Source organism: Chrysoperla carnea, chromosome 4, assembly GCF_905475395.1.
Source record: "Chrysoperla carnea chromosome 4, inChrCarn1.1, whole genome shotgun sequence".
In the NCBI taxonomy this organism is placed as follows: Eukaryota; Metazoa; Arthropoda; class Insecta; order Neuroptera; family Chrysopidae; genus Chrysoperla; species Chrysoperla carnea.
In genome coordinates, this window is record NC_058340.1 from 53,804,093 (window position 1) to 53,824,080 (window position 19,988).

At 27.8% G+C, this 19,988-nt stretch overlaps 1 protein-coding gene across 1 annotated transcript in view; it reads right to left on the bottom strand.

Moving 5' to 3' along the window:
* LOC123298085 (fatty acyl-CoA reductase wat-like) overlaps positions 1 to 17,870 on the bottom strand; it is a 37,754-nt gene extending 19,884 nt beyond the window's left edge. The window contains exon 1 of the mRNA XM_044879989.1: positions 17,663 to 17,870. The gene's annotated coding sequence lies outside the window, so the exon portion shown is untranslated. The remainder of the gene's footprint in view (positions 1 to 17,662) is intronic.
* Between the last annotated feature and the right edge of the window lie 2,118 nt (positions 17,871 to 19,988).

Below are 19,988 nucleotides of genomic sequence, written 5' to 3' on the forward strand. Positions count from 1 at the left end.
TGAAAGTTTATTCAAGAGAAGAACGGATCGACATGATTCTTATTGTAGGAGAATGCAGGCGCGGATTCAAGGGTGAGGGGGTCACAGGGGTCTTGACCTCCCCCCCCCCCCAAAACAGCCCACATTTCAAAAAATAAAACTAAACCAATTTTTGTAAAAACTGAAAAACAAAAAAAAACAAAACGAACAAAACCTACTTTTTGCAAACTGAAAAAACGGAAACTAACCAAGCGACCAAAATTAACTCACTTTTTTGCACTTCTGGAAAAATTGGAATTTAAAAATGACTGAATCAACAAAATTCACTGATTTTCTTACACAATACTGACTTGTTTATTATTTGCTTTATATTTGGATAGCTATACTTTATATACTTACATCTGTTTACAAGTTTCAAGTGAAAGCATTTTTTTTTATCTTGTGACCCCCTCCGGAAAAAATTCTAGAACCGAGCCTGGGAGAATGCTAGTTTTTTTTTTTTTTAAATTTCTTGCCTCTAGAATTCTTTAGACGGGTTTTTCATACTCTTCTAGTTTATCCAAATAGAACCAACAATTTTTCGTTTGAAAATTGTGACTTCTAAAACGAATTGGTTATTTGTTTTGTATTTTTTAGACACTCTGCACATTACGAAACAATTTTAAAATGTACAGCTAATAACCCTCCATTTATTCGTGAAAGAAAATTTTGTTCAAGTCAAGCTTTTTAGAAATAATCTTCCGTGTCGTATTCGTTATGTGCGTAGTCATGGTAGGGACAATAAAATCGATGCCAGAGCTTCGAGTGAAAAATTTTGGTGAAAAAGGAGGCTGTCATGACTAATTTGCAATTCTTTACATCTTAATGTTACAGTGAATGCCAAATTAAATGAAAAACATTAATAAATTAAACTTAATGCATTAAAAATTATGAAAATAAGAAATCAAATTGCACAAATGTTGTTTTTCAAATGTAAATTATCATAATTATTTATTTAAATTTGTGAGACAATAATATTAAATTTTCAATGAAAGTCATAAATGCAATCCATACAATTATATATGCATCCATACAATTCTATAATTAAAGCAGTGTATCGTTACCAGGGAAACGCCTCCAATAAAACTCATGCACGGTGCGAATAGTTGAATTAAACTAACTAATGCTTGATATAATGAAATAAGTATTACGTTTCCAAAAGTATAACCGGCTAACTTTTCGTGTTCATTTCGATTACAATCGCATTATTTAAAAGAAGTTTTTCTAAATCTGAAACTGATTTAAAAAATTGGAGTATACGTGTATCGGTTCAAAAATATAATTTGTAATGGCTTATTGCTATCGAAAGTATTGTGCGTATTCCTACAATTTGATCATTACAAAAAGAATGTATAAATATGGATGATCAGATTACATGTATCCTTGAAATTTAAATGATTATTGATCACATCATCAAACTTTTCAGGATATATTAAAGTGATTATTACCATACAAGTAACGAATTTTAATTGCGTCATTAAAAATCGAATGGAAATATCCACAAATTTATTCATTATAGGCATAGCGTTTTTTTGTAATAAGGTGTAAAACATGAAAAACTTTGATGATCATTAAATTTTTTTTTTAAGATAAACCATTATTGTTAAACCATTTATTCAATACAATAATACTAAAATCAATTTAACTTGTTTTTTTACTTAGAAATCGATTATTTAATATAATTACAAATTTTTTAATGAAATGTATATTAACGTATTAACGCACGTCAAATATATATTAAATAATTTATCTTCTTTATATGTCCTTCAAATTATTAAATGTTTTGTAGATAAAAAAAAATACTAATCAGATATTATACAGACAATCTATATTGATAATGTGAATGGAAAATGATGCTTTCCAGAAGTATTATCAGATAGGAAGCTTCAAGTTTATAAAATTAGTGCGACATTTACTAACGATTTGTTTTTTAAATCAATATGCTCAAAATTGAGAGCCAATATGCGTGGCCTCATAATGTCCGAATAATGACATATTTTTCTATACCATTAGATAGCTATCACCATTAACTCGATAACTACTTTCTAATCTGACTAAATTATGAGACAAAAATTTTTGTTAAATTGATTTTTAACTACTTATAAACGTATGCCAAAAGAGCACTCCTTCTTTGATCATCAAAAATACTGTTTCCTAAAATTTCTTCAACGAAGAGTTTTTGAAAAAAGGTCCTAAGAGTAAATTGTTCTACTTGCAGGGGGATATCTCAAAGAAACCATAATTTTAACTGGACTTGCAAGGTTGTTTATAAACCAACTTATGCTCTGAACTGATAGGAAAAAGAAAATGTGTACACTCATATAAAAGAGTCACTTGTTGGTATGAGAAAAACTTCAAATAACAAAGTTTGTTCTATTTAAAAAATGTTTCTTACAAAAGTTGTTTGTTATTTTATAAAGAAAAATTTTCAACTTCAAACTTTTGTCTATCTCTTACCGGTTATCCGGTTCGACACAGGTTTTCTATTGACATAGCAAAAAGAGATAGCAAATCTAGGTCAAATTCATCATCGTTTATTTCAAAAATCCTCTATTAAAAAACTTGATGAAATGAGGCACCCGGTATAGGAGGAATTGACGAATGTTTCTAGCGTAAAATCAATTAAAATTAACGAAAATTTCGTTAGGTAATTATATATCGAATCAAAAAATTTTAAAAGCTTTTCCGTTCAGGCTTATTCTTTATGCTACTATATATTATCCGAAATCTATCATGACGGAACATCCTGTATTCAGAAATAATTCCATTAAAAATAACAACATATTTTGAATACATTAAATAATTCCATGAAAATATTTTCATTCGTAATTTATTTAAGTTGACTTTTTTTTTTTAATTATATATTATTGTCATAAAAACCCACTAGGTAATCTGAACTAAGTATCATTTAATGTCAATAATCAATGTATTAAAATATAATATGTAATATAATTTTTCTTATAATTTATTGGCCAAAAATCTTAACTATTAATATTATATTAGCCATTGCATAATTTTAAATAAAAATTTTGACATTAACATTGACGTAAGCAGACAGTCTTTATGATCTAACAAAATTATCTTACAGTAAATCAAATGAATGTAAAAACTGGTTGTTTAATTTACGTCTTCTCATATAGTATATTTCCCACGAGTACGAGAGAGTACATATGTATACATTAAGCAGTGTGTATAAGAAAGAGGTATTATAAAAGACTACATATGTATCTTAACGTATAGTTTAGCCATTTTAATCAAATTCATTAAAACACGCTCATATTTGCATATACTATTTATGACAACAGTCATGTTACTGTACATAATACTTAGACATGATGTGAACACATACAGGGTGAACCATTTTAATATATTATGGCTGATAGATCGTTTTGTAGTTAACCAATTAAAAAAATAGCTTAAATAAAGTTGCAGAGTTTGATGGGGGACATCATGTTCTAACGTCAGATTGAACCAAGGTATCCGGGTTGCTTTACAAATCAATTAAGATCCTGAAAGGTAACAGATAGAATAGCATTTTCAATTCGAAATATGTGCGAATTAAAAATATGTCATTCTTGTATTTAATCGAAAGAAAATATTGTAGCTATAGAAAAATATTTTTGGCAAAAGTTGTCAAGGGCATTAGAGGACATTCACCTGTTTCTATGACTTTGACCAGAAATCATAGTTTCGAGGTCATTTATTCTTGATCTTGAAAAAGTACCTGGGCTAAAAAGTTATTAACACGGGTGAATGGCTTCCATTGTCCTTGATAACTTTTGCTTAAAATTTTTTTCTAAAACTAGCGTATTTGTTTCGATTAAATGCAATAATGACATATTTTTAAGGCGCATTTCCTACGAAATCTAACGATTACCGAAAAAATGTTTCAAATTTTAAAAAAAAGTTAGTTTTTTTATGAGAATCAACTTTCTTAATTAAAGTGTTATTCCATCTATTACCTTTCACGATCTCAATTGACTATTAAAGCAACCCGAAGAACTATGTCCCATCTGACGTTAGAACATGATGCCCTCCATAAAACCAACAAACTCTGTCATGATGTCTCCCATTAAAGTCAATTTTACATTTTAAAAACATGTTCCCCCTCCCCTTTGAAACAGATTTATATACTTTTTAGTATACAAATTGAAATTAGAAATAAAACATACCTGGCCATCGCAATTCAAAAAAATTTTCGGAGAAAAATCAAAACAAATTCAATACAAACAAAAACTAATGTACGAAAAAAACAAACATTCTCGAACTATAAAAAATTAAAAACTGAAATAATAAATTAATAAATTAATTATGACCTAAAAAAATTTAATTTTTTTATTATTTTTTTGCTGATATTCGCAAAATAATATATAAATTAATATTGTTATTTATTATTTTCTATGCGGTATGTTATTGTTATTAATACTTCCGTATGTAATTTTTTTTAACTGGATTAATTATAAGAAAAAATTATTTTTAACTTTTCAGTTAAATGTAATTTTGACCGACTAAAAAATTTTTAATTTTACAAAACAAAAAATAAAACGAATTAATCTATGTAAACTTTTAGCGTTGTTTTTGGATCTTGAAAATGGCCATTCTGGATGTTACAATATTATTCATTAAATTAAACCTTGTTCGAAAAAATCATTAAAAATTATATCAGGATAGCATCGCAAAATTAAATTAAAAATTTAAATAAACTCCGGATACAATCTCTCTATATAATAGTTGAATTTTCATAATTTTATAATAAGTAAAAAGCATCCTAGGCTGAGCAGAATTTCTTAAAATATAGCTAAGAACACTCAAATCAAATTACCTTTCAAACAAACAAACATCGATTTATCCGTTTAGAAGCTACGATATCGCAGACTGACACAAAGGTAGAACCCGTTTTTTTTGCCAGGGGTTAAAAACAAAAACTTTATGACATGAAGATGCTGTGAAAGAAGACACTAAACATTGTGAAAGAGCCAGTGATTACTTCTTCGTGCTGATCATGGCTTTCAAAAGATGAGATCAGGAAAAAAACGAAAAATCGTATTACTCACACCTGAAGGATCGTTTTAGATACCCAGAATGTCTAAAATAATCTCTCTATTTACTTTATACAATTTTATCAAGAAAAATATCTTAATTAAAATTCTGCTTATAAGAAACTCTAGGCTGACACACTAGGTCACTAGAAAAAGGGCCAATTTTGCGGTACCATCATGCAATTTGATATGTATTGTGCTCTCAATGGCTCTCTTTTAGATAAATTGTGGGACATTTCAAGACAAAAAAAAAGGATATTATACTCTTTCAGCTCTTCCACATTTTTATAGTTAAGTATTTAGATTTATAGTGATCAAATTGTCGTCAATCACTGCTAACAAGTTAATCAGCAATGAAAATGGTAAACGTATCAGAAATAGGGTTATTAAGGTAGGTAGTATACGTACGCCAAGGCAATTTTAGACTTAGGGTTGAAAATATTTGTACCTAATTTTCAACTTTGATGATAAATTTTGTTATGACTTTATGAATGTAGACGAAAAATAAAAATAAAGTTTTTCGATATCTGCCTTGGTTTTCGAAATATCGTAAGCTAAATAATTTAACAAAAATTTCAAAATTAATTTTGAAAATTAATCCATATATCAAAAAATTATATTTTTACTTTTCGTCTTAAATTGTCAAGTTATAACATAATTCACCATCAAAATTGAAAAAATATATTTTTTTAAATTTGTTTTAACTTTAATTTAAATAGTTTTTTTTTTTTAATTTCCACCGTCTAATTTTGGAGAAATCTATGGAAACATCATCCATCCGTCTACCTTTTTCCCATAAAACCAATGTTAAATATGCCTACTTTTGAAGTCATTTATTTATTTAAATAATCGGGCAATCCCCCTAAAATTTTAAGAATTGATTTAGTCCAACTTAGTATAAAAAAAAAAACAAGCCTTTTATCCAAAATTGTTCTAGCGCTCGAACAGTCTTAATCAAGAAGAAATAACAATTTCCATAATAAAAGTTTCAGTGAATTGAACCTAAAACAATTGTTTCATTTGATAATAATTGAAGTTAATTGATGTATTAATTGCAGCTTGATAAGTTATATTTACTTTTCGAATCCAAAACAAAACAATTATTTTATATAATAAATATGATAATTTTAAATAAAATACACACGTTACATATGAATGAACCTTACAAAGAAAATATCTAACACCTATTAAACCTATAGGTACCTATCAAATAACCTTTTTGTATCTGCTCAATAAGAAAACATTTGATTTCAATAAACTCGCACAACCTCTGTCTAGAAACACATTGACCAGTGCAAAATTTCGCCTAGATAGAATTGTCAAGAAAATTAGCGTAATTTCGGAAAGCTGTTCCTCAAAGAAATGTGGCAAGGCATTATTATTATCGCTTACCGCATTGCACCATATTGATGGTTGAAAAGTTTCAACCAAAATTGTTTTTTCATATCAAAATTGTGATTTCGTATTATTATTTCTCCGAAATCTAGGCACTCTTCAATAAATAGACACAAGTATCAATAAATGCCCGGGAGTTCTATTTGCGAAGTGCAAGTTGCTCCTCAAAGAGGATATCTTAAAAAAAGGCCAATCTTAGATGGAGGGAGGAATGTACTTGCGGTACTACCAAGGCAGATATGGTCTGAGGACAATCGTAGGCGCTCCGAAAATCTTATATAACTTCCAAGGGTCTTTATTCGCAAAGTTGTTGCGGCTATTACAGGACACTGGTTGGGCGGCAGGCATGCTGAACGCCTGGGCCTGGCAGTGTATCACGACTATTGCGGGAGCTGTCACAGTGGTGAGGAGGAGGAGACAATGTCTCATTTTCTCTGTCACTGCCCAGCTCTTGCCATGAGAAGATGGACTTACTTGAACCAGCTTCTCTTTGACGACCTTTCCGGCTGTTCTTAAACAGCTCCAAATGGTTCATAGAGTAGTGGCCGGGGATGGCCAATCCTATTTCAGATCCAAAACGGATCCTATGGTCTAAGTGTATACCATCCCAGGATAGTCACTCTAACCTTACCTAACCTAGGCACTCTTCGAAAAAAATTTTCCAATAAATCCAATAAAAGTGGTTTGTTTTTCTTTTAAAATCCAATATCTGGATGACCGAGCTTTGCTCGGTTATTCGCCAATAGATGTCAGCAAGAGTCATATTTTTCACTTTAGACTACTCAAACGCCTCCTTTTTGTTATGTTATAATTTGCATTGTATTTCATTAACTACGCTATACACCAATAGATGTCTGATGAATTTTTCATGAAAAGACGGATAAAAGGACATTTCTGATAAATGAAACCTAGCTAGATCGACTTATCGCCCCAAAAAACCCCTACATACTCATTTTCATGAAAATCGTTGGAGCCATTTCCAAGATCGTTGATATATATATATATATATATATATATATATATATATATATATATATATATATATATATATATATATACAAGAATTGCTCGTTTAAATATATAAGATAAGATTTTAATTCAAATTGAATGAAAAAACGCACAAAAAGCTAGATTTTTGCTATAAATTCCTGTCTGAAACTATTCGGTTTATAAAAAAAATATTTTAGGGGAACAAGCGTTCATCTTATGTCTGACAGACTTGAATCAGAGTGAATTTATTTATCGAGTTTGAACAATATGTCAACTTTAAAAAAGCATCCTGTATATAGAGGTAAAATAAGCGCAAATTTAATTGTGACATAAACACGTGAGTTTCCTGAAGACCGTGAACCCTCTGACTAATACCTATAGTAATTTGTAATATATTAACATATATTTTACCGTAAAATATATGTTAATATATTACAAATTAATAATGCGTAAAATTTTTACGCATTAGGTAAGTTTTACATTTACGTATATTTTTAAAAAGAACTGAGACATAAACAATGTCCCCCAACTGTCAACAAAAATCAAAATTGATGGTTTTTTTATACAATTTTTATGGTTTTTTATATCAAAATTTCGTTAAAACGCCGTTGTCTATTTTTTTAACACGCTTTCTTGTCATCCTGTCGAAAGTTTTTATTTTAAGAAAGTTTTTATTTTTATAAGTTACTTCTCAATGTGAAAAAATACAGCGAATGACGGCTTTTTTTCGAACATCTTAAAAAGCGCATCCATGCATTCTCATAATCGGTCTACCCAGCAGATACATACCTATTAATTTGTAAGAATGGCTGTAATGTGTTTTATGAATAAATTTAGCTACTGACGATGGTTGCTTTTGCAATCGAAATATCGATATTTAGCGACATGTAAGTCCGTTGTATGTTTTTTAATTGTATTTTTTAAATAGAATTTCTTAATATACAATTTTATTTCGAATATCGTGGTATTTATTTCAATAACTATGTCTCAACTCGAAGTCAACAAGAATTCATCCTTATATCGATATGTAAGTCTGTTGTATGTTTTTTAATTATATTTTTTCATAATAATTTCTTAATATACAATTTTATTTCGAGTATCGTGGTATTAATTCTAATAACTATTAAATGTTAAATTATAATTAAAATTATATAATTATTTAAAATTTTTTTGTATAAAAAGTATATTTTATTCAAATTTTCACGATCGGCTACTGCATAATACTCGCGATGAAGGATATTTTTATAAGTATACAAAAAATTTTAAAACAATTTTCTATAATTATGCAAATAATGTCGAATTTTACTTCTAAAGAAAATAGTTCTTATGCAATGTGCGTGCCAAGAATAGGTAAATGAAATTTATGTGCATTTTTATATACAAATCATTAATAAATTGATATTTACATACAGTGTGTCGCCGCATTTAAGATGAAGACACCCTCATATTTTATACGTAATATATAGGAATATGAATTTAAAATTTTGCACAGTCATGCACATTTTTTAAGATAATTAACCAAAATCTGAACTTTCACTATAAATTGACAGAGCCGAGTTTAATATTTTACTTAACGGCAGAGATGGTTAGAGATATCGAAAAAAATTATTTAAAAAGTTGCTTAGAATATTTTTAATTCACATACCTATATTGCATTTTTAATTTTTTTTATTTGTTTATTTTTCAATTTTATAACTATGGAATGTAAAAACTGGATAAATTGATAATTTAATAGTGTTAAGTATACAAATATTTCAATAAAATTGTAATAATTTTGAATGTAGATCAAAATAATGAAAAAATTACAACTGCGAATCTTGTCATGAAAATCGATATACGGGTCTAAAAAAATATTCCAAGCTACTTTTTGTAAATAATTTGTTTTGATATCTCTAACCATCTCTGACGCTAGGCCAAATATTTAGAATCGGTCCTATTTGTCAAGTTGTAATAGCTATGAGTTTGAAGTTATATCAGATATCGATTAAGTATCTTAAAAAATGCGACCCATAACCCTGGCATGACTGTGCAAAATTTCAAATCGATATTCCTATAAATAACGAAAGAATGAGGGTGTCTTCATCTTAAATGCGACACACAATATATCAGCCAACTCATGTAATATTGGAGAACGTGGAGAACGAAGGGGCACCTGCAAAGGACCTCACAAAATGCTGTCGATTAATTTTTGATGTCTTTATTTTCTATATTTGTTTGATAAACGACTGTTTACTTCGAAATTTCGCCATTAATTGTTGTGGTCTAGAAGCTATATACAATTTTATTAATATTTTTATAAAGATAATTTTGATGATTAATTACATCTTATAAAACAAATTAATTAAAATATTATTCTAATGTATTCATTTAATTACAAAAATTAAAATTGTGAGAAAAATTACTTGTAATATTAATTTTTTGTTAAACATTTTTTTTGTTCTTATAAAAATGATAAAATCGATTTTATTTAATGGTATGTTATTAAGGTCACGCAAAAAGGAAATTAATTAACAATTTCTGGATTGAATATCAAATATTTTAATTATTTTAAATTACCAAATAAAATCTTCGATAATTAAGCCTGTATGATCACTACATTTCGGATGAGGAGGGGGGGGGTTGTTTACTGGGGCCTTTTAATAATCATTTACTATAAATATTTGTATTTCATTACTTTATAAGTAGAGAAAGGTATCCAAAAGTGATCCCTCTAAGAAAAAAATCTAATTTCTAGACAAACTATTCGAGATATGTTTAACGAGCTCTGAAATGCTCCTTCAGAATGTAAAATTGCTCCACTTATATAATTAATAGATAATTAGTTATTCATAATTAAAAAAATTGAATTCCAATTATCTCAATTTACATTTACATATTTTGGATTAGGAGCCAGACAAAAAAATTCATTGAATTTACTAAAACTGATCATTTGAGGATTGGTTATAGTAGTTGTGTACACACACATACTGCGGTCAGCCAAGCGAACGATAGAACAGGGGTCAGATATACGCTATCGAAACGGTTAAGTTTTACGTGGTACTAAAATGAATTTACTAAAGCTGAAAATGGTTATACTTCATCCAGTTAAATGTGAGAACAAGGCTGTCCAGTCAGTCTTTATTTGTGAACAATAAATAAATACAATTCATTTACAATTTCCGTGGTATTTAAATGAATTTATTAAAGCAATATACAAACTGTATAACAATTTTCAGCTTTAATAAATTCATTTAAATACCACGCAAATCATAAATGAATCTTATTTATTAATTGTTCAAATTAAGGGCTGACTGAGCAGCTCTGTTTTAGTGTTTAACTAAGTGACTGTCTTAACTGTTATTTATATGCAATATACAAGCTGTATAACAATTTTCAGCTTTTATAAATTCATTTAAATACCACGGAAATCATAAATTAATTTTATTTATTTATTTATTGTACATAAATAACGGCTGACTGATCAGGCCTGTTCTAGCGCCCCACTAACGCCATCTTGATTTTTTTTAAATATTAACGGAAGTAAAAATTATTAATTATGAATAACTATTTAACTATTAATTATTTAAGTGGAGCAATTGTATATTCTGAAGGAACATTTTAGGAGCAATTTTTTGATATATAATTTTTTTTTCAAATATTAATATTAGGCGCTATTTAGTTTATGGTTGAGGAAATCTTATTAAAGTGTAAGGAAGGGATTTACGCAATGTCACGGCTAAATATACATCTGACATCATTATATTCATAATAAATGTATGAATATGATAAGTAAAATTGCCAAAACAAAAATGTAAACTAATATAATGTTTACAACACCGAAATTTACAAACAAAATAGGAACTGATTTGAATATTTTATATCAGATTAAAAATTGCCTTCGTCTGGTCTCACTCACTGAACCATTTATAATTTATACCTTTATACAAATAATAATTAATCATAATACAACATGAGCTTATCGTAATAAATTTTATCTAATTCACAGAGTTTTATCCAACCACAAAGTGGTCCAAAGTCTGAAAGCTAAACTAACAATCCCTCAAAAAAGGTGATGGGCACGGCACAGCACTTGAAAATCGGTCAAATAAGAATCGGAGTATGAACTCGCTCATGATCGATATAGTGCTTTCCTACAATGGAGATATTTACAAAATATAATGATGCCCGGGCCAAAATTTTGTACAGTGTATTTGTAAATTAATAAACCTGTAAAATGTTAGTTCGCTCACAAAAATTACAAAAGTTAATGTGCGGTTGTTTACATATCACAGTGTCACATTTAAACTCTAAACTACTGAACCAATTTTAATGAAATTTTTACTTCAAATTAAATAAAACGCCGGTATACATATTTCTATTTATTACTTATATTTTATTTACTAGATTTTGTATACAAATTTTTTAAACGTCTTTATTAAAAAAAAAAAAAAATTGATCCTTCATCTTTTCAGTACAATGCGCATAGAAGAAGTGTACGAATTCGTTATTTAACGAAAACTTGAAGTCTTAGAAATAAACGTTTCTTTTTCCCAAATTTTTCCGCTCTTGGAAATTTAGCGATCCTGCAAAATTTTCCTTAATGTCCCTTGTTTAAATCTAATACTATTATAAACTATTTTTTTAATTCCAAATAGTTGTGGAGATTTACAGTGTGTCGCATTTAAGATGAAGACACCCTCATATTTTCGTTATTTATATGAATCGATTTGAGATTTTGCAAAGTCCAATTTTTTAAGATACTTAATCAAAATCTGCACTCGTCAGGCATTGTTAGAGACATCGAAAAATTATTATTGGAAAATTCTAAGCAACTTTTTCTAATATGTAGTTTTTTTTTCGATATCTCTAACCATCTCTTACGCTAGAATAAAAATTCGGAATCGGTCCTAATTGTCCATTTGTAGTAGGCTGAGTTTAGAGTTCAGATTTCGATAAAGTATCTTGAAAAATGTAACCTATCACCCTGTATGACGGTACAAAATTTGAAATCAATATTTCTATAAATAACAAAAATATGACTGCGTCTTCATCTTAAATGCGACACACTGTATAATATATAAGTTTTACTAGGCAAAAAGATGTAAAATTGTTAAGTTCGCGTAAGAGGTGTAAACTTTTATACCGCATGCATATATGAAATATACATAGTATATTAAGTTTAGTCCCAAGTTTGTAACGCTTAAAAATAATGATGCTAGGAAAAAAATTTTGTCATAGGTGTTCATAAAATCACCTAATTAGTCCATTTCCGGTTGTCCGTCCGTCCGTCTGTGGACACGATAACTCAAAAACGAAAAAAGATATCGAGCTGAAATTTTTACAGCGTACTCAGGACGTAAAAAGTGAGGTCAGTTCTTAAATGAGCATCATAGGTCAATTGGGTCTTGGGTCCGTAGGACCCATCTTGTAAACTGTTAGAGATAGAACAAAAGTTTAAATGTAAAAAATGTTCCTTATCAAAAATTAAACAACTTTTGTTTGAAACATTTTTTCGTAAACTTCACTGTTTACCCGTGAGGGCGCCAATTAGGCGGAAATTTTATAATATGTACTATACTTGATTAACAGTTATGTATGTGTCACATGTTTGTATGTGTTATGTGATAAAGAAATCAACACTGACTATGCATGGTATTTCAACAATTAACTCAGTCAATTGTTTCTTTTCACTTGTTTTTATTGAATTGAATCATTAAATTCTGCATGCCACCAAAAGTTTATGTTGTTCATAAAAAATGTGAAGTTCAAAGAGTGTATTCACCCAGTATGTTTTTTTCCACTATTTCTGCTATCGAGCTATCACATCTAAGATTATGTTTCTCTCATAATTAAGAATGTTTTAATAAAGAGCAATTTTTTATCTTATTCAATTGAATTTTAGTGATCTGCAAAACAAAATTTTTTGTTTTTTCAATATATAAAATTCAGAGATTTTTTCAATTTTTTTTATTTTTGAGTTTTACAAAATCTTCTACGACAGTTTTAGATTTTTTAAGTAAAACGATTAGAGACCGTTAAATAAAAATCAAGATACATAAAGCTATCACACCGGTACCTTCGTATAAGTTACAAATTTGTTTTGCCGTAGTCCTTAGGTAGTCCAACAATACTAAGAACGAGCGCCGCTTTTTAGGTTCTGAACCCGAAAAATTGTTAATGACACTTTCAGCTTAAAATTTACAAAATGTTCCTGTTTTCGAAAATAAAGGAAAAAAATTTTTGGCGTGTACGTTGCACGAAATTTTCCAAAAACTTAAAAAAGGTACATCGATTTAGTCGGGTATGAGATTATTTATCTTCTCATTCAAATAAGAAAATTCTTCTCTCTTGGAGAAAAAGAAGATTTACCTAGAGTCATTGAAAATATCTATTAAGTAAGCTATTTCTGGACGCTCAGAGTAATGAATCCCGGTTAGAGAAACGAGCAGTGTTTTTTTAATGTTTAAATGTTTTAATGATCTGACAGAGCCAACTATAACGATTCAATGTTGAAGAGGGCGCCTTTAGATACAATTGGGGAGTGATTCTAGGTACATTAAGATGTGAGCCATGGTACAAATGATGTTATACCATGGCTCACAAATTATATTCTATGAGTCACACGCTTTTAACGACAGTTGTTTAGCATTTAAATTCTCTAAAAAATACATAGTGTTAAGGAATAACAGTGCTTTTAAAAGAGATAATTACCATAAATTCTGATCCTAGGTAAAAATAAATTCTGAGCCTAGGTGAGCTTCACCTTCGCCTACTTTACATTTTATCTCGATACAACAATTCATCGAATCAAAACTACAACATCCTACAAAATTTATAACCAAAGAAGCATAAATTAATCATGCATGCATGATTTGTAAAAAAATAAAACAAATAATTATTTTAAATAGATTAACAAACAAATAATGATTATAAATAGTAAATTTTCAAAATTGTTTTTATTCTTAAGGTTAAGGTTACTAAGAGTTAGAAAAAATAAAATTTTAAACAATAAATAAGAATTTTATTAAAATTTACCTTCTCAATTTATATAAATTTTATATAAAAATTTAATTCGTAAATAAACGTTGGAACTAAATTTTATGTTTTAAATTAAAACTACCTATTTCTAAATAGTTCTACTTTAAAATATTTCTAATTCACACCCATTATCATTAATCTTTCAAAAACCAGAAAATTTTGAAATTTATATCCAATAAAATATAATAATTATTATAATATTATTAGACGCTGGTATTTACATACGGCTGGCATTTAGACTCGCTCGATTCGATCACGAGAAAAGGTTTAAAAATCGATCCAAAGTTTTTTCAACAGACAGGCAGGCGACCAGACATTACGAGTTAAAACAAAGGAAAAATTAAAGCCAATTAAGCTATAATCAGTTTTTAAAAAAAATTATATTATAGCAATTTTACTGGATCACTGCTTTTCTTTTTAGTATAAAACATTAATTATTTTATTTGACAACTCTAGACAAATAGAATTATAGTAGTTTTTCAGGTTCTTGGCGGAAAAATTAATCAATCATTTTGTAAACATATTATAAATAGGAATTATTTTAGGAAAAAAACATTACTACGTTTCATAGATTTTTTAAAATTATTAAATATTTTTTATTCTAAATCCATAAATTATTAAAGAAAAATCTATTTTAAGTTATCAGATTTCAACAAAAATAAATTTCTTGTTGGAAAACTTATGGTAAAGTTACTAAGAATTTTATTGAAAAATCAATTTAACATAAACAAGGAAACTAATGGTGTTTTCAATTTTTTTCACCTACGCAAATCTCATTAACATGATTAAAAAAAATAAATTTATTGGTAAAAAATTCAACGCGTTTTTTCATTTGAATAATAATAAGAATTGAGAAATAATAAAGAGTAAAATTCTAGGTAGAAAAGATGCGTATTAGGGATTGATATTATATAAACGAAATTAATAGTCGAAAGATAAAATTTTTCTTAATTTATTTATCGAAAGAAAATATTTAATTTTGATTATTTGATTAATTGTAGGTAATTATTAAAATTAAAATTTTTATTACTATATATATGTTTGAGATCGAATTTTTCGCGGAAGACATATCGCGGTGTAATTTTTGTATACGATTCATTTGCAAGTCAATTATAAAATTGTGACCTATTTGGAGACAATTTTTTGGCATCGACAGAGTTAATTTTCGTAAGTGCAAAATTTATTAGGTACTTGTTAAAACACCGCATCGAGTTTTGGAATTGTTTTCAGCAAATCAAAAGTTTATATATGCGTAAACATGAACCTCAGATAGCCTTAACAACACTGAGAAAGCCAGTCAGCTCAGAATTAAATAATAATCGATTTATTTTTCTGCGAAGATAAATCAAAAACAAATAACAATAACTAAAAAGTTTTATTAGGATGTCAGAAAAGGGATCTGTTTCGTAGGGTGCCAGAAAAACTGATTGCTTGTTTCAAAAAATGAACACTAGCCTAATAAAATTCAATATTATAAATATTTTTTTTTATATTAGTCGAAATATTTTTAATTTATTAATAATATAATAATAATGGATTTTAACCTTCGTTTTTCTGACATACGCCTTATCACAGAGGCCATCCACATCATTATTTGTTAGTCTTTATTTATTAAATTACATTAGTTTTTACAATTACATTTATGATGTGGGTGGAATCGGTTACTTCGTTCTTATCCAAGCGACGACAATGTGATCAATTCTACCCCCATTAATTATAATTGTTCACACTGCCACTGCCTGGATTCGAATTTGAAACCTAAGTCTAAGAAGTCAAACGGTCAAAGACTAACGCCTTAGACCGCTCTGCCATTTAAGCTGTTCAAATTATTAAATAACATAATTAACGAAGGCTTGCTTATCTCGGTAGAAGTACAGTGAATCAAAAAACATTCAAGGATTTTTCTACTTAGATTTCATTCTCATTTATTGTATGTATATCTGTATATCTATATTGTCCGAATGCCGACCATCCCATAAAGAAGGTTTTATTTATATTCTTTTAATAGAGTAATTAGCGAATTTGTTGATGAGAAATATCGACAGGTAAACAAGGGATGGGGGTTCCAAAAAATACAAAATTTTGAATTTTTAAAAAAAAAAATATTTTTGTATTTTTTCATCAGTTTTAAGCAAAAACTACTCGTGTGATTTTTTCTCTAGATGCTTAGTTTTCGGAATACAAATTCTTGGAAAACTATAAATAAAATATTCGATTTTAAATGTGTCATTTTTTCAATCTCTAAGGGGATTCGCTTAGCTAACGCAGCTCTGCGCTACGAATTTAAAAAATAAATTTATTCGCAATTAGTTTTCCAACGAAACAGATTATACTCTAAATTACGCCGAATACCGCCTATATGAACAAACTAATTTCCAGATAAAATGCAGTTTTATGAATTTTTAAACACTTCATAATAGGTCAAACGAGGAATTTTTATTTTAAAATAATATGCTGTGCGACAAATTCTAAAATTGTCAATTGCGTACTAGAGCGAAATTTACCCTCAAGTGTATTTATTAAAAAAAAAACACTTTTATTTAACTGCCCATCGTAAGCGAAAAATTGTGTGCAAGAAAATTTTGCGCACGCAATTAGCAATTACCTATTTATCGTATAATAAACATCGCGTAAACAGAGCGAAAATTTTTTGAGTGGGAGATTTTTCCAGAGAATTGATTTTCAACGCTTTTAAAGGGAATTAGTTTTTTTTTAAGTCGCGGGGCAGAAAGATAAAAAAATATAGGGAATAGTGACAATAATTATATCTAGTACTATGCAAATTAATAACAAACTAAAGTAAATAATAAGCATATAGTAATCCGATTTCGTCCTAAATAAAAACTTTCTATTATTTATTTACAAATTATTACTAGAACATTAACGATACAAATGAAGAATTTTAATTATAAAACCAAATAAAAATATAGATATTTTGAACAAAAAACTTATGAAAAATTATTTTTAATATTTTTAAAAGACGAAATATTTAATCAAAATAATGGATGTTACCTAAATAATTCCGGTTTTCTTAAGTCAAAGATATTTTGGTTTTTTTTTTTTTAAATTAAGACGCGACACAATTTCAATATTACGGTAATCGGAGAATTACCAAAATTATTTTAACAGATTAAATAATTAATCACAAAATGAGGAAAAAATAATAATAATTTAAAAAAAAAATAATAATAATAAATACATACCGATAATAAAAATAAAAACACTATGAGGAATATATTATTAAACTTGACCTAGTGTTGAAGCCACGCAAAGAAATTATTACTTCTTTCACTCTGAATTCTTGTACAATGAATATAATAATAATATTATAAGTATTCTTTCTTCTTCACAAGTTAAAACTGAACTTCATTCAATATAATAAATAAATGTACATGAAGAAAGAAAGGTGTTAGTAGTAATATCAACAATAACCGAAGACTATAAACACGACTGACTACTAAAACTTTAAAAATTTGTGTGTTCACCTTAACTTCAATTTTGTTTCTCCTCTTTCTTTTAAAGAGGTAGAAGTAAAAACACAGTTTTTTTTTTATATACTATGAATAAATTCTTTAACTTTTTTTTTTAATAATATGATGGAGGAAGGGACGTTAACGCGTCTTTTATAGGTATTGTTACTCTTGATTGTATTGATATATACCGCGTGATTACTGATTACAAAGAAGTTGGAATTTATAACAGAAACTTTGAATAAAAATATAAAGACAAGATAATTAAGGAAGAATTTTCATTCAAATAGTTCTGCATTAAAATATTTCTTATTAAACATGTTTCTACTTTTTAAGCATTATACTTTAATTAAAATATACTCCTAAATAAAATTACTATTTTCTATCCAAAATCTATAAAAAAAAATACATACTTTTGATTATCTCTACTTTTAAATGATTCTACTTTCAAAGGGCACTACTTCTATAAAATTCAAAAAACCGAAATATTTGAGCAGGAACCTTAGTTTTTCAGCCCAAATATTAAAATTTAGAGGTCATCAATATTCCGTAGTAAAATAAAGAGTAGAATTCTTTTTGTACTATTTTTACTTACTTAAAATTAGTAAAAAATAAGATACCAGAAAAAAGTCTTTACTTGCAAGCTAAACCCGTGTTAACTAAGGTATGGATAAAGCAATACGAGCCGGTCTTCTTTGGTAGTTAGATTTAACAATCGTATATAAAACTGTTAACTCTCTTTCATAACTTTTGACTATTTTTAAGTTGAAAACTGATTTTTTTAGAGACCCATGATGTAATATAGACTCAGCAATACCATGGTATTGAAAAAAATTAAAATTTCAATTGTTATCAAATTTTTTTAATTAATTTATTAATATTTTCAATTATACTATCCTAAATATAAAAATAAAAAACAATATTAAACTTTTAATACAAATCTGCCTGTTTAAAAAATTTGTTATTTCGTAAAGAAAACTAAAATAATCAAAATTCAATAACAATTTTCAATATATATTTCCTAAAGGTTCCCTGACGTCTGATTAAAAATTTGTAAATGAGTAAAAGAATTGATGTAGAGTTATAGCACTTTTTTTAACATTATCGATTTGTATTAAAAGCGCTGCTTTAATGCATAAAGCTTTACCAAGTGAAACTTTTAGAAAATATTAGCTTTTCTTACATTTATATAATGCTAATAATAAAACTAAACTATAATTGAAAAAGTCCTTAACAAAAATTTTCGATATCTGGAGTAATTTTCAAAATATGATAAATTGATCATTTTGTTTAATTATTTAGCTTTCCATATTTCGACAATCAAGGTAGATATCGAAAAATTTATTCTTATTTTTCGTCTACATTCATGAAGTTATAACAAAATGCATCATCAAAATTGAAAATAAGGTACAAATAATTTCAACCATAAGTCTAAACTTACCTTGGCGCTTGTACTACCTTAAATCTAGTTTTCATTTTCTATCAAAATATTCATATCATATTTGGGAAGAAAATCCTACAATTATTCATATATTGAACTTAATAATGTAATTTTAATGTTTCAAATTACGATGTATTAGCTAAAACAAGTTTTCAAGAGGATTCTGATAAAAGTACGTGTAGTGTAAGTGTTCATCGACCCCATCACCTACACAACTAAATTAGTATGAATAAAATTTCATATTTATAACATATATGAGAACACATAATTACCATATTTTTCTTTTTGAAGTGAGGATCTCGGTTCGACTGCTGTTGTATTTATCCTAAATCATTTTCGAAAATATTGGCTTTAAGATACTTCACCAGATTCATTTTCATAGGCTTGTTGACTACATTTTTTTTATCACTTCAGGTGAAGAATTCTCACTGCACGAGCAGAAAGTGAAGTTAGTTTTGAAAATCTTTAGAAGTATGCAAAATATGAACGCAAAACATCAAAAAAGAAATTATTAACCAGTACGAACAACTCAAATAATATTAACCTTTTGACCGACGACAGGGCGATATTGATATTATTGACCTACAGCCGATATCTTAACACCAAAGTTTCTACAAA